The 16,160-nt window shown below is 42.8% G+C and overlaps 1 protein-coding gene across 1 annotated transcript in view; it reads left to right on the forward strand.

The window, feature by feature from the left end:
- DIAPH3 (diaphanous related formin 3) overlaps positions 1–16,160 on the forward strand; it is a 1,068,692-nt gene that overhangs the window by 346,468 nt on the left and 706,064 nt on the right. The gene's annotated exons all lie outside the window — the stretch shown is intronic.

Consider the following 16,160-nt stretch of genomic DNA (forward strand, 5'->3'; position numbering starts at 1 on the left):
CGCTAGCGGCTGTTTTAGCCACAAGCAATAATCACTGTGTTCTCCTAGTGGAGACGGCTCCCCCCGCTGGGAGAAAACCTGTCAACACTGTCTGGTATCAGGAAAGAAATTTGCTCGGTCTATGGCCTGCCTAAGGGGTTCTTCAAACTTGAAATTTCCTTATCTGCATTCAGATTTTCCAGCTTGCCGGACAACATACAAGCCTGCAGACTGAGTGGATACCAGGAAGGGTTAAAGTATACCCCTTTTCATAAACAACCCACACGCACACACCTGTCCTTGCTGTACTTATTTCTGGATTCTGAGCTGTTGGTGCCCTGCAGCTGGCTCAGCTGTCCAGGGATTTGAAATCCCCCCCATTCTCTGTGCAGCGCTTCTGGGACAGACCAGAACATTTTACTGTACAGGCACTAACCAATCAGAATTGCTCTTGCACATCCCAGAAGTGCGTACAGAGATGAGGAAAAAAGAACTGGAATTTCAAAACCCGAACTGTTGGACAGGCTTTGTGGGCACAGGTAGCTCAGCATCCCTGGAGGTAAGTGCGGTGGGTACCCGGGGGTTGGGGACAGTGTATGGTGTTAGATAATCTTTTCATTTTTTCTGAAAAAAAGATTGAACACTTTAACTTTGCATTTGATCCTTTCACAAACACATGGACCCATGATAGCTGCTACCACATGTTTTAAAAGAAACATGCACAATCACAGCAGTTGCTGTTGCAGCTCTAACCCTTTAAAGAACTGTCTGTATCATTTGTTGCAATGTGCAGAAAGGTATGTAGAAGAGTTTACAATATGATCGCTTTCTGTATGGAAGCTTTGTTTTCTGGTTGGCTCATTAAGTGTTTAAGTTTAATGATTTTGAAGTATATTTTTTATGAAAAAAAAAAAGCAAAAAAACAGTGCAGGGAATATTTTCAGAAAGGATAAATGAGATTAAAAATAAAAATTACTTATTAAAGTTCACCTGGTCTTTGGCTTTGGCGGAGTTCACTTCAATTCAGAGTGTGTCCCAACTGACACTGAAAAACGGGGTGTGGCTTGGTGGCGGAGCGAGATGGCACCAAGGACGTTTGCCCATCATGTCCCGCAAGATAAACAAAGCACAGGGACCCCACAGGGCTACCCATTTCTTTGTAGCCCTGAGCATGGCCTCTCATAATGGCAGCACTTCGGGGCATAGTTCACAGCACCAGTATCTGCACATGCAGGAAGACACTGACAGCCTGTCTAACATGGATGTCCAGTCCAGTGTACAGTCTATATAGAGAGGCAGATGAGCGAGTTTACTACAGTATACAATGAGATGGTGGATGCACATATGGCCCACGAAGGCACTACAGCACCTTAAAAATAAAACTGCTGATTTGGAAGACCTTTCCAGGAGTAATGTAAAATTCAGATGCCTTCCAGAAATGGTCAAACCTAACAAGATAATTATATATCTTCAGCAACACTTTATCAAACTTTTGCCTAACCTGTCCCCTAACAATCTCATTGATTGGGCTCACTGAATCTTTTATGTTAACTTTTACCTGCCTCAGTACCAAGAGATATTCTAGCTAGAGTAAACTTTTCATGTCAAAGAGCAACTATTGTCATTGGCAAAACCCTGGGTACTCTACCAGATCCCTATACCCCTGTCTCCCTCTGTGCTGTTGTTTCAGCTGCCACAACCCTAAAACGCAAAGGTTTTGCTAATATAACTACAGTTTTCAGGGAATCATAATATTGCTTACAGATGTGGCTATGCTATCAAATTACTAGTCAGCTGGTTGTTTCCATTCTTATACTTAGGGGGAATCAAACAGCTCTATAATTGGGGCCTTGCCACAGCTTCTTCACAGTTGTCCCTCAGTCAATCAAGACACCATTCAGGGTCTTGAATTCCAATTCTACAGTAGGGGACACGTGTTTCCATGAGTCTCTGGCACCATCTGTGTTTTTGTTTTTTTATTTTTCTCTTGCAGTTATGTTTTTCTCCTGTGGAGGGCTTTTTTTTTTTTGCTTTCTCCAATACATTTAGTCCCCGGCGGGAGTAGTAGTTATGCTAAGGATCAACTCCCCAACTCCACTGGCTGTTCGGTTTACCGGTTTTGTTGTTTTTCCTTATATTATTAAAACAGTGTATTTTTTTTTCTTTTTGTTTGATTTTACTACTGCCTATGTTAGCGTTAATGTAAAATTCTTGCTGCAGGATGTAGCAAAAGAGATGGTCTATCTTTCAATCTGGTTAGAAACTCCATCTTCTTTGCCCATGGCCATTGCAATCACTACAATAAAAGCCAAAGGACTTAACTTAAAATAGAGCACTTCAATGCTTCTAAAACGGATATCATTTGTGTGCAAGGAACAAGGAATAGAACACCTACTCATCACCATAGACTTTTCTATGGCTCTTTTTTTGCGAATGACAACCAAAATTAAAGAGGGTTAATAGCTTTTCAAGCCTCCGTATCCTTCCAATTTTATTATTATTATTATACAGGATTTATATAGCGCCAACAGTTTGCTCTGCGCTTTACAATATAATCACCTGGAAACAGATGATCACGGTTGATGCTTACAATAATTACAAACATTTACACATTGAACTCACATCAGAAAAAAAAAAGAATTATAAATCCTTTAGGGGCAAGCTTTCATAATACCCGTTGGACCACTTAATCATTTGCAGAAATTTTAAGAACATTGCTGATCCCAATCTTCACATCTCCATTAAATGTAGAAATTGCCTTATGGCCATATCTTCCTGCAGACCTATATGACCTTTTTTGCTACCTGAATAATGATGAGAGAGACTATATCTTTTATCCTTATACCCATAAATTATATTTAGCAAAAGATCTCTTCCTGACCAATAATTTTTACATTGCATTCTATTGAATCTGCCTACACTGGGCTTATCACATTCTTGGACCATATACCATCTTCCATTGGACTAACAGCCTCCCCAATGGAAAAAAACCACACACCTTATGAAGTCCTAACACATCACTACTAAACATCCATTATATCAGGAACAGATCAAATTTGAACTTGCTGCTCAATTCAATATTGGTTCCATTTCCAACCCAGCTGTTCTTTGGAATGCACACAAATCATATCTTAGGGGTTTATTGATAAAAATGGGTGCCCGAGAAAAGAGAAGACTCAGTGCCACTATCTCACATACTGAAATATGCACATTGGAAAGGAGTAATAAACTCCACTCTAACTCTCTTGAGTCTAACCTACGTAAACCTTAATTGCAGTTGACCAACTCCCTCCATAAATCTTATGATTTTTACATCAAGAGACTCCTTACCACTTGGTAAACTCAAAGCAGTAAGCCTGGTGCCCTTCTGGCCAAACAGTGTAAAAGGAGAGTAACACCGTCCAAGATCCCGTATCTCACAACCTCACAAGGAAACAACCCACAAGACATTAATTGATTTCATGAATTTTACTTTTCTATCTACAATTTTAACAGTTCCATCTCTGAACCCTATTCCACTTCTATTCAACAGTTCCTCTTGACCATACATCTCTGACTGACACCAAATAAAAATCAAAAATCTTACCAATGCTAAAATTGAAAAGACTATCTGAAACTTGCTCCTCCTTAAAGCCCCAGAACCTGATGGTTACAGCAATGAGTACTATAGTACTCACACCCCAACTACTGCCACACCTGCGTAACACAGTTAATCACTTTGCAAGTACTAGCCAGATACCTAAAGAATCACTGCAAGCACTCAGTTATAATTTCCAAACCTGGAAAACCCCCTGGTATCCCTGTCATCTATAAACCCATATCTCTCTTGAAGTGGTTATAAAGGATCAAGGTTTTTTTTTTACCTTCATGCATTCTACGCATAAAAAACCTATGTGTAGCAGTCCTCCCCTGCCCCGAATACTTACCTGAGCCAACAATGTCCACATGATCCTTGGTTCTCTGGGGACGCTCACTCTTGAGTGGCTGAGGCAGTAATAGGATTCATGGCTCCTGCTGCTACCAATCGGGAAAAGGAGGAGGTGGGGACAGGCCGTGACTGTGTGCGTAAATGATTTCAATGTTGACAGATTTTGCATGTTCTCGATACTTTCTCTACAGAGCTCAACCAGTTTCCCAAAAATACTTGGAAGGCTTTAGCCTATGACACACTATTTCATAAGAAAAACATCTTATTTTTATAATATCTTACAGAATAAATAAACCTTTACTAAAAATTCTTCCATACTCCAATGGGAAACTGATAAAATTTTCAGCAATACATGGAAACAGGTTTTTCTGTCGCCATCTAGTAGTATAGACCACTATAAACTGTCCAGTAAAGTAACTCTGCATTGGTATTACACTACTTATCTGGCCAAATTCAGTACTAAGTACTCTCCACTCTATTGAAGAAATTGTGGTTCCGTTGGAATGTTGCCAATGTATGAATATTATGGCATTGTAAATATTTCAGTGGTTTCTGAAGGAAAATTTTCATGTTATTTAGGAAATTACTGGTCTTATAATCAAACCCTCCCCAAGTTTAGCAATGTTAAATCTGGAGATAGATGACCTTCCCCATCAAATTCATATAGTAGTGTCCCATCTACTCTTGGCGGCAAGGACCACAATTACTAAAAACTGGAAACAATCAAATGTGCCAAATCCTTCAGAAAACATTGAAATAATGAAAACTAACTTCACTGATGAACACTTGCTGACCATTAAGAATGATAAGGTGCCTTTACTACTTCAAAAGTGGAAAGGTTAGTTGCAATGGTATGACCAGTCATAAATCCTCTTACTATGAACCATCCTCCACTTTCTCAGATTAGATATGATGCTTTGTTACTTACCTACAAACTTGTTTACTTATCTGTTACTCCTATTTGTGTTGCTTTTCATTAACCAATACCTTGGAGATATACGTAAAGTCATGGCATGTAATGCATTATTCATCCAGACTTTGTCAACCTATGTCAGACTCCGGTAGTGGCAGGTCCACAAGTCTGTTGGTTTGTATTTTGCTCTTAAAATTCAATAAAAAAAATATATATAATGCAGTTTTGACTGGAAAGCAGTGTATATATTTTATATAGAGCAGAATGGGATGAAATAATAGATATTGAATGCTGGAAAGGGAACATGTAGGCATGGAGGAGTTTTACAGATGAAAAAAGGAATTGGGACTTTTCCTCAGAGGCTTGAAGTTTTAAAATTATTTTATAAACTCTAGGTGACATCACTTCACAGTTATATGATAAAATGCATCTAAAGCCCAAAACGTTTTAGACTTAATATAACATCAAGGGCTCATTCAAACCTTTATGCTTTGGTCCATTGTATAATGCATGCTCATTAATGGCTTGTTCCGTTTTGTGGTCGGAGTGAGATTAAAGCACGTGGTTGAGACAAAGTTTTACCTCCCTCGACTGCCCACCAAAACAGACGCGCAGCCACTCATACACATGCAGCAGCAAATATTGTCCTGTTGCATTCAGCAGGCAGTTAATAGACCGGGTGTCGGCAACCCGCGGCTCCAGAGCCGCATGCGGCTCTTTTTCACCTTTGCTGCGGCTCCGGAGCACACTGCCCACCAGGTGACAGGCAATAGGGTTGCCGTAGCTCAGTGGTCGGCAAGCCGTGGCTCTTTTGACCTCCCTGGCGGTTTTCCCGAGTGTAGCTCGTGGTAGAATTTCTATACCACGAGCTACACTCAGGCTTACCATGCGGCGCTGCTCTGGGGGTCCCTGCAGCACTTACCTTGTCCTTCGTTCCCGCGATGTGTCCCCTGCAGCGTCCCCGGCCATCTCCTCCGGCCGATGCCGGCATCCGGCTTCTGTGTTCCGGTCCCCGTGACGTCGGGACGTACGGGCGCCGCCGGCGGCGGGAAATTTAAAAAATTTAAAAAATGACTTTTTTTTTTCTTTCAATTTTCAATAGTAAAACATTGCTGTTTCATCCCATTTCACATACATTTTGTCCCTAGTGCTTTGTCCTGTGCCCTGCCTGCATTTTGTCTGTTCTTTCTGCCAGGAAACTTAGAAAAGTCCATGGCGTCCAAAAAGCGTCCCTTTAGGTCAAAAGCGGTGTTAGACCGGCTAGAGAACAGCGATAGTAAATCAGAACCACTTGCAGAATTGAGTGATAATGATTTGTGGGGAAATTTTCCTAAAAATTACAGCCTACAATAAAAAACTATTTCCATGCGAAAAAATGGTACCGCTTTCAGCACAAAAAATCGGAAGGAATCATACCGCCAGGGAGGTTAATGCAGCTCTTCTGTGTGCCGGGCGCCCGCTCCCCTCCCTCCTCTCGGGCGGCCGCCCCAAAAGTCAGGACTCTGCAGCTAGCCTAGCAATGGGCAAACTACGGCCCGGCGGACCTTATAATCCGGCCCGCGGAGCGTGGCAAACATTGGCTGTCAGGATGTAGGCGGCACAGCGTGACGAACTCCTCTCCTCTCACAGTCCGCCCTGAAGACCAGAACTGCGCGGGAACACGGCGAGAGGAACGCGGGGAGTACAGGTAAGTGAATTGACACAATATGGGAATGAATTACTATAGGGGGGATGAATTACTATAGGGGGGATGAATTACTATAGGGGGGATGAATTACTATAGGGGGGATGAATTACTATAGGGGGGATGAATTACTATGGGGGATGAATTACTATATGGGGGATGTATTTTCAGTTTTAAAAATGTGGCTCTCAAAATAAATTTTAATCGTGGTTTTGGCGAGATTTGGCTCAGTTGAAAAAACAGGTTGCCCACCACTGACCTAAGGCTATGATTGTGATTATGATGATACACTGTGGCCCTGATTAACCCTTTGCTTACTGGGCCCTTAAACCCCCTTCATGACCAGAGCGCTTTTTGCAATATATGCAGTGTCGGATTTGTTTTAAATGTTGCAATGGTTTTGCGGCTCCCAGTCTTTTTTTCCCTCTCGGAAACGGGTCCAAGTGGCTCTTTATGTCTTAAAGGTTGCAGACCCCTGTAATAGACCATGCCACAGCTGTCCTGTAACAAAATGCAATGCAAATGATTACGGTGCTGTGGTTGGCCATTTTAGAATGAAAACAAACACTGAGGAGGGGAAAAATCTTCCAGCCTACTGTCATCTGCCTTGTGAAAAGCAGTCTACGGCTAACTACATTTCAGATGGGGACAAAAGGGCTGCTGCATATGAGAACAAGGCCTATAACACATTGTGGAAAATGAAGCCCGTTAATTTGAATGGGCTACAAATGCATCAGAAGGCTTAATCATGGACGAAATGCACCACAGTGTTACTGAACTTGGGTTTGCGCTGCCTCACAGGTGTGTTGGGGTATCATTTTAAAATAAATGGCACAAGCAACAAGCATTACTGCAACAAAATAGTATGAATGTGTCATAAAATAGAAAAATTCAGAAGTAGAGAAATATTGGCATTTCCAAGTGGAAATAGAATGCAGCCAAACTTTATTTTATTTTCCATAATGTTGGTAGTAGCAGTGTTCTTGGCAATCCCTCAAATCATATTTGTTTGCTATTTACATCTGACCGAGAGTGAAGGCTATTTACAGTACAGAGACCATTTGCCATGTGTTTGCTCCAACAATCACTACTAATAAAATGTGTGCTTACTGTTGTTAGAATTGATTAGCTGGATTTATTTTGGTATGGAAAAAAACAGATGCACTTAAAGTAGAACTAAAGACATCATTGGAAACCTTGGCAAAACTATGAAGAGTCTTTATTGAGACAATTATAAAAACGTGCTAAATGTATGCATTCTGATAAAATACTTATCAATCCTTTGCATATAATAATTAAATTTTACCATGCAGGTCTGTTACAGTTTATATCCAAAGTCGTGGAGTTTTTCACATCCATGTAGCGAGACTTGAATTTTTTTTTTTTGTTGGAACGACAGTTGCCATGACACTGGAACATTGAAAGACTCCTACTGCATGTCAATAGACCTTGATAGCCGTCACCAGACTAAATCATGGCTTTTAGATTCCGCTCAGGAATATTTGTTTTTTTCAGGTGATTTTTGGAAGAAAAAATTTAGTATGGGAAAAAAAAACAAACAAAAAAAACTGTAAACATATTATATAATGTGCTAAATGTATGAATTTATTCTTGACAATTTCCAGAAGTTAATAAAATTCAAGTTTTTGAATAATACAATTATAATAATAAAAACAATAGTGATTTAAAAAAATTAAAATGCACACTTGTTATACTTGTAGCAGCTGCAAAATGTTAAAGAAAAAAACCACTGATTTCCCTAGATTTCATTTAAACGTGTATTTTTTTTTTCCTGGGTAAAGGGATCCCAAACAAAGTTACTGGGGATGCACCGAAATATATATAAATAATAGAGATACTGCTGAATGCCACTACCGGTTTTTAAATGTAATTACCAGCTTTTTTCCCCCTTCACTATAGTTCCAAGAAGCAGCTGTCATTCTCCCCTCTGGTGTTACGCTGGTCCCTGGAAACCATTGGGCGGCCATCTTGCTGCTCACTGCATGTTGCCATCTACTGTCCAGCGGGCTTGTCAGCAATCTCACATCACTGCATGGCCAGTTAACCCTTCCCAATGCTGTCCAAAACTTTAAAAATAATTTTTTGGCTGGAGTTACACTTAAAAACGTACCTGTTCCAATTTTCATACAAATTCAACTTGAGAACAAACCTACAGAACCTATCTTGTTCGTAACCCGGGGAATGCCTGTATTGCTTTTCATGTTTCTTTCATTATAATATGTTTCTGAAACTAGGGGTTTAAGGGGATGGTATGTTTCCAGCTGTCAGGAAAGAGCAGGAACATTAAAAGCCTATTTATAGTGCATTGAGCAGGCCTGAGGCAGGATTCATCTGCAGATGATGATCAGATTCACTTGGGTTTATGGGGAATCCTGTTGGTTTAAAGCAGTTATATACCTGGAAAGTCAGATACAAGCAAAACACTAAATCTAATAAAGAACAAGTGCATAAATCATTTGTGTATAGTATGACAGGTAGAAGAACAGCCTGTCATTTGTCCTATCCGCTCTCCTGATGACAAAAAAACAAAAAAAACAACAACCCTGACACCTTGAAAAAAATGGTGGTGCCACGCCCCTCTCCTTTGATAGACCACCTGTATAATGACACACAGCTTGAGCCTCTCCTCTCATCCAGAGATCCAGATACTAAGCTCACTGAGTCAACGGAACATAAAGAAAGAGAGACATCAGAGAAAGACAGACATATGAAAATACAGAGAGTGAGAGACACAAGAGTGAAAGATATCAGAGAGAGAGAGACGACGAATAAAGAGTGAGACATCAGAGAAAATACATAGAGTGACTCTCTGATTAGGAGGGAGGGGACTAGTGTGATGTTAGGTCTTTGAACACCCCCCCCCCCCCCCAAGCTTTGGTGCAATGCTACACCCACAGATCAATAGATCTGAGGGCTACAACCAAATGAGGATGGCTTTTTAAGTGGTACACACAATGTGAATTAGGTTATAACATTATCTACTAAACTGTGCAAAAGAAAGGTGTTTTGGGTTTTAAAACCACTTTAAGTTTCAAGGCCCTACAAAATGAATGTAGCACTATATAATAGGATTTAAGTGGGTAAAATTGGAGTTGGGGCTCGGGGCTCAGAACAGTAATAGCGTCTGTGTATTGGATATTGCTATACACTAACAGATATTGATCATGCACTAGGGACACTGACATATGTTGACCATGCACTAGGGACACTATAATAGTTGGTGTTGGGGCACTGATAGATGTTAATGGTCCATTGGACAATAACAAATGCTGTTTGTGCACTAGGACACTATAAGAGATGTTTATAGTCCACTGGGACACTATGGCAGATACTGGTCCACTTGGACACCAGCAGATGTTGACGGTCTACTGGGGACACCATAGATGTTGACAGCATTCTAGGGACACTGACAGCTGTTGATGTTGCATTGGGATACTATTGCAGATGCTGTGCACTGGTATGCTGTGACAGATGTGGATTGGACACTGATAAGGATGTTGATGTGCACTGGGGATAGATGGGGACACTGGCTGGGTGATAAAAGTGTGAAAGCACTGTAAATTGCCACAAAACTCACTGGCTCTCCTTCTCCTCAATAACGGTCTCTGTCAAGCATTACATGATGGGTGAAAATGGGCACAGCCATCATGTGATCACAAGGGACAATCAGAGAGCCCATATACCTTTGTGCTATATCCAGGGGACACATAGGCATCACCAGAGCCCGCAGCTGTATGGCCCCGCAAACTCTGAGGAAGTATGTGAGCGTCCTCCTTGTCCCACCTGGCCATTTATGAACAGTGGCTGGGCAGGAAGCAGTTAATGTATGTCTTTCAGTAAAAAGTCTACAATAATCAATCTTGCAAGTGCCTGGTGATTAGTCAGCTGTTTCAAATAATTATATCTAATGTTCACTGCTGAAAAAAAATTAAATGAACACTTTTTAATCCGAGTATAGCATCCAGTCAATTAAACTCCTGGGATATTGATCTGGTCGGTAAAGTAGCAGAGGGGATTATTAATCAGTTTCAGCTGCTTTGGTGTTAATGAAATTAACAGGTGCACTAGATGGACAGCGATGAGATGGCCCCCAAACAGGAATGGTTTTACAGGTGGAGGCCACTCACATTTTTACCCTACTCCTCTTTTCTGACTGTTTTTCACTATTTTTGTATTTGGCTAGGGTCAGTGTCACTACTGGTAGCATGAGGGGATACCTGGACCCTACAGAGGTTGCACAGGCAGTCCAACTCCTCCAGGATTGCACATTAATACGTGCCATTGCCAGAAGGTTTGCTGTGTCTCCCAGCAAAGTCTCAAGAGCATGGAGGAGATTCCAGGAGACAGGCTCTAGGAGAGCTTGACAGGGCCTCCGAAGGACCGGTATCTGCTCCTTTGTGCATGGAGGAACAGGATGAGCACTCATACAAATTGACCTCCAGCAGACCACTGGTGTGAATGTCTCTGACCAAACAATCAGAAACAGAGTTCATGAGGGTGGCCTGAGGGCCCAACATCCTCTAGTGGGCCCTGTGCTCACTGCCCAGCACCATAGAGCTTGATTGTCATTTGCTATTGAACACCAGAATTAGCAGGTCCACCACTGGCGCCCTGTGCTTTTCACAGATGAGACCAGGTTCCCCCATGAGCACGTGTGATAGCTACGAAAGGGTCTGGAGAGGCCGTGGAGAACTTTATTCTGCCTGTAACATTGTTCAGCATTACCGTTTTGGTGGTGGGTCAGGGACTCACAGATCTCTACAGGCCCCCACGCTCGCCTGACCTAAATCCAATAGGACACCTCTAGGATATTTATGCTTCGGTCCATCCGACACTGCCAGGTTGCACCTCAGACTATCCAGGAGCTCAGTAATGCCCTGTTCCAGATCTTGGAGGAAATACACTAGGACACCATCCATCGTCCCATTAGGATTATACCCCGATGTTGTCAGGCATGCATACAAGCACATGGGGGCCATACTAACTACTGAGTATCATATTGAGTTGCTGCAATGAAATTTCAGCAAAATGGATTAGCCTGCTGCATCATTTTTTCACTTTGATTTTCGAGGGGTGTCATTGAATTCAGTCCTCTGTAGGTTGAAAATTGTCATTTCTGTTCATTATAATTTACCACCAGATGAAATCCCAGTTTGTCCTGGAAAAAAAAAGAAAAAAAGGAAAAGCATACTTCATTTGGAGACACTAAATAGTTGCTATGGTATACTAATATTAACGCATACATTTGGGCTTTGATATTTATTTTACCTTCATGCATTAAGGGATTAAAAGCTATACCCTCTTAGTTGGATTTTAAAGGCAACCAAGTACGCCATATAAAATCATAAATACATACTTTTATTATTCTTTTTAGTTTTAAAAGAAACTATCATTAAAGGACATAATCCATGACGCAATGTCTGATAATACACATCTGCATTCCTTATACATCCTTACTCTCCAAAAAGATAATGACATTATATTTCAATACATCTTTGTTAAAAGGGCAGATAACAGGATTATTTCAAAGTATCAAAGGCTTATACATCGTGGTATTCCCAGCTGAGCATAATATGCATGTCCGAACTTCACAACCAGTTGGATCTTGATTGTTAGTTCAGCTTGAGATATCTAATTCATTTCTAAGCTCCTTATTAAAGCTCCTTCCTCAGGGATATATTACCACTCTGTAATAAAAAAAAAATAATAATTTGCTTTGTGCACTAGTGTGCAGTCATGTTGGAAGAGGAAGGGGTCCATCCCCAAAGTGTTCCCACAAAATTGGGAGCATGAAATTTTCCAAAATGTCTTGGTACGATGACGCCTTAAGGGTTCCCTAAACTGGAACAAAGGGGCCAAGCCCAACCCCTTAAAAACAACCCCACACCATAATCCCCCTTCACCAAACTTTACACTTGGCACAATGCAGACAGGCAAGTACTGTTCTCCTGGCAATCGCCAAACCCAGACACGCTAATTAGATTGCCTGACGGAGAAGCTTAATTTTTCACTCCAGAGAACATATCTCCACTGCTTGAGTCCATTGGCGGCATGCTTTACACCATTGCATTCGGCTCTTTACATTGCACTTGGTGTTGCAAGGCTTGAATGCAGCTGCTCGGCCATGGAAACTCATTCCATGAAGTTCTCTACGCACTGTTGTGCTAATATGAAGGCCGCACGAAGTTGGGAGGTCTTTAGCCATTGACTCTGTAGATAGTTGGTGACCTCTGTGCCCTTAAGCATGCACTGACCCCGCTATGTCATTTTACATGGCCTTAGTTGCTGTTGTTCCCAGTTACTTCCACTTTGTTATAATACCACTAACAGCTGACCGTGTAATATTTAGTAGCAAGGAAATTTCACGGATGGACTTATTGCACAGGTGGCAACCTACCACGGTACCATGCTTTAATTCACTGAGCTCTTTAAGAGCAACCCATTCTTTCACAAATGTTTGCCGAAGCAGTCTGCATGCCTAGGTGCTTGATTTTACAGTATACACCTGTGGCTATGGAGGTGATTGGAACACCTGAATCCAGTGATTTGGAGGGGTGTCCCAATACTTTTGGCAATATAGTGTATCTCACATTCTTCTAAATTCGTATTTTCTTCCAACCATAATAAACTACTAATGCTTCTTTCCCAGAAGTTGCAGACTCTTGCTGAATTGCAACTATCAATTAGGGGAAGGATTTGTCAGGGAGCGAGGAGCCAGACACACAAGGATGTGCAATTAAAGGTAGGTTTATTGTACAAATACAAGACAGTCTATGCAAGTCCAACAGCAACAGCGGATGACTTGGTAGGACAGAAGCCAGGAAGGATGGTCGCCAGAGCCAGGGTCAGAAGCCAGGAAGGATGATCGCCAGAGCCGGGGTCAGAAGCCTGGAAGGATGGTCGCCAGAGCCAGGGTCAGAAGCCTGGAAGGATGGTCGCCAGAGCCGAGGTCAGAAGCCAGGAAGGAGTCTTGCCAGAGCCGAGTTGGTATCCAGGAGAGCAATGAGAATTAAACAGGAGCTTGCTGCTGTGCAACAGACAGGACACAAATGCAATGGACAGCTACAAATAGCAGACTTATATGTGATAAGCCGCCACCTCCTGGGGGAGGAGCCACAGAGGCTGAAAGCATAAAGGGTCCCACAATGCTTTGCAGATACCTAAGATGGATGCCAGCACATGGAGCAGCACAAGCCCTGAGGAAAGGTAGGACCTTGACAGTACCTCCTCAAGGACTCCTCCCCCTCCGCAGCTCAACATAAGGCTTCTGGGGAAAGCGGGCGTGAAAAGCGCGGAGGAGGGCAGGAGCATGAACATCCGCGGAAGGAACCCAGGAGCGCTCCTTGGAACCATAGCCACGCCAATGGACCAGGAACTGCACCCGACTGCGGACCAACCGAGAGTCCAGGATGCGGCTCACCTCATACTCCTCATGACCGTCAACCCGGATAGGCCGAGGCAGAGAGGCAGTAAAGCGATTACAGACCAGAGGCTTCAACGGGGATACGTGGAAGACATTGGAGATACGCATCCCAGGAGGAAGAGCAAGGGCATAGGCAACCGGGTTCACCCTGTGGAGGATGCGGAAAGGACCAACAAAACGGGGAGCCAGTTTCGGTGCCGGCACCTGCAGATTGAGGTTACGAGTGGACAACCACACCCGATCTCCGACCTGGTATGAAGGAGCGGGCAACCGTCTACGATCAGCCTGGAGCTTCTGGCACTGTGCTGAGTTCTTCAAGGACCTCTGGATCTGCCCCCACGAGGAACGCAGGGCAGCAAGATGGTTATCTACAGCCGGAATGTCCTGTGGCAAGAACAACTCAGGCAATACAGCGGGTTGGAACACATAGTTGGCCATGAAGGGAGACATCCTGGAGGAGGAGTTGACACCCGAGTTCCTCGCAAACTCTGCCCATGGCAGGAGATCGACCCAGTTGTCTTGATGGTCTGAGATATAGCAGTGAAGGAATTGTTCCAGGGCCTGGTTGGAACACTCCGCAGCCCCATTGGACTGCGGGTGGTAGGCCGAAGAGAAGGAGAGCTTGATACCCAACTGGGAGCAGAAGGCGCGCCAAAACCTGTACACAAACTGGCTCCCACGGTCCGAGACAATCACCTTAGGCAACCCATGCAAGCGATAGATCTCCCTGGCGAAAACCATAGCCAGTTCTTTCGCAGTCGGCAATTTCTTGAACGGAACACAATGGCACATCTTGGAGAAACGATCAATGACCATAAGAATGACCGTATGGCCTCGAGACGCAGGAAGGTCTAAAATAAAATCCATGCCCAGGTGTGACCAGGGATGCTCCCCATTGAGAATGGGTTGCAGAAGGCCCAATGGAAGATGCTGAGGAGATTTATTCTGGGCACAGACAGAACATGCCGCTACATATGAGGCGATGTTGGAACGGAGAGATGGCCACCAGAATAAACGAGAAATGACCCAGGACAAACTGGTTCCTCCCTGGATGACCTAATGTGATAACAAGATTTTAGTGAGCGCTACCAAAAAATGAAAAGAAAGTGTGTGTGTGTATGTGTGTATATATATATATATATATATATATATATATACACACACACACACACACATATACATACACATACATGTATATAAACGCAACGAATTATGTAAATAAGCAGCTGATACACCGAAAGGCAACCAAGAAAAACCTCCAGTAGTATATATATATTCAAAATAAGTTGGTGCAGCGCTAAATGATAATGTATTTTAATATACACAATGCCATGCCATTTCAAACAAATGTGGATAAGTGGTATCACCTTAAGGTGATTAATCGTGATATAATTAGTTCAATATAATTGTGTGGATCATGCAAAGATCACAATTCCAGGTGTGTGGACGTCCTGATCCGGGAGTGACAACAGGTGCAAGCCAAACGAATGGATGAAAAACGCACTCACCAGATGTGCGTTTAAAATGCACAATAATAAATCCTGCGTCATCAGGCTATAGATAGGTCATCAGGTCTCGGGTCAGGTTACCATACGAATCACCATCCCAGCTCCACAGAAAAGGTCACCAGAAACCGCTACTAGGTATCACCATCAGGGTCATCTTTCCTCCAAATGGGCACTGTGAATGATGACACTCACACAGAGTGCCCAATAAGAGACCACATAGTGTGATATTGCTTAAGGTACCTTTTATTCAAGGATAATGGGCCCCTTAGGGGGGCTGCAGCAACTGGACATCTAACCACAGCATACCCTGAATACATGGTCAGTAATTTTTGGAACTTTTTGAGAATTTGATATTTACCATTATACCCATTATAATTGCAGTTGCAGGAAAGCTTCCTGGAATAGAACCCACAGGGAAGTAGGGGTCCATCGGACGACTGACGTTGAGACAGGAGGGCACCTACTCCCGTCTTAGATGCATCAACCTCGAGGACAAAAGGCAACCCAGGATTGGGATGAGACAGTATCAGAGCCGAAGCGAAGGCGCATTTCAGAGCTTCGAAAGCTAAGATGGCCTCGGATGACCACTCGTGGGGATTACTGCCCTTCTTGGTCAGATCTGAGAGAGGCTTGGCCAGCGTGGAGAAGTTCCTGATAAACTTCCGATAATAGTTGGCGAATACCAAAAAGGGCTAAATGGACCG

Source organism: Staurois parvus, unplaced genomic scaffold (genome assembly GCF_062004578.1).
Source record: "Staurois parvus isolate SC_StPar_1 unplaced genomic scaffold, SC_StPar_1.0 ptg000007l, whole genome shotgun sequence".
In the NCBI taxonomy this organism is placed as follows: Eukaryota; Metazoa; Chordata; class Amphibia; order Anura; family Ranidae; genus Staurois; species Staurois parvus.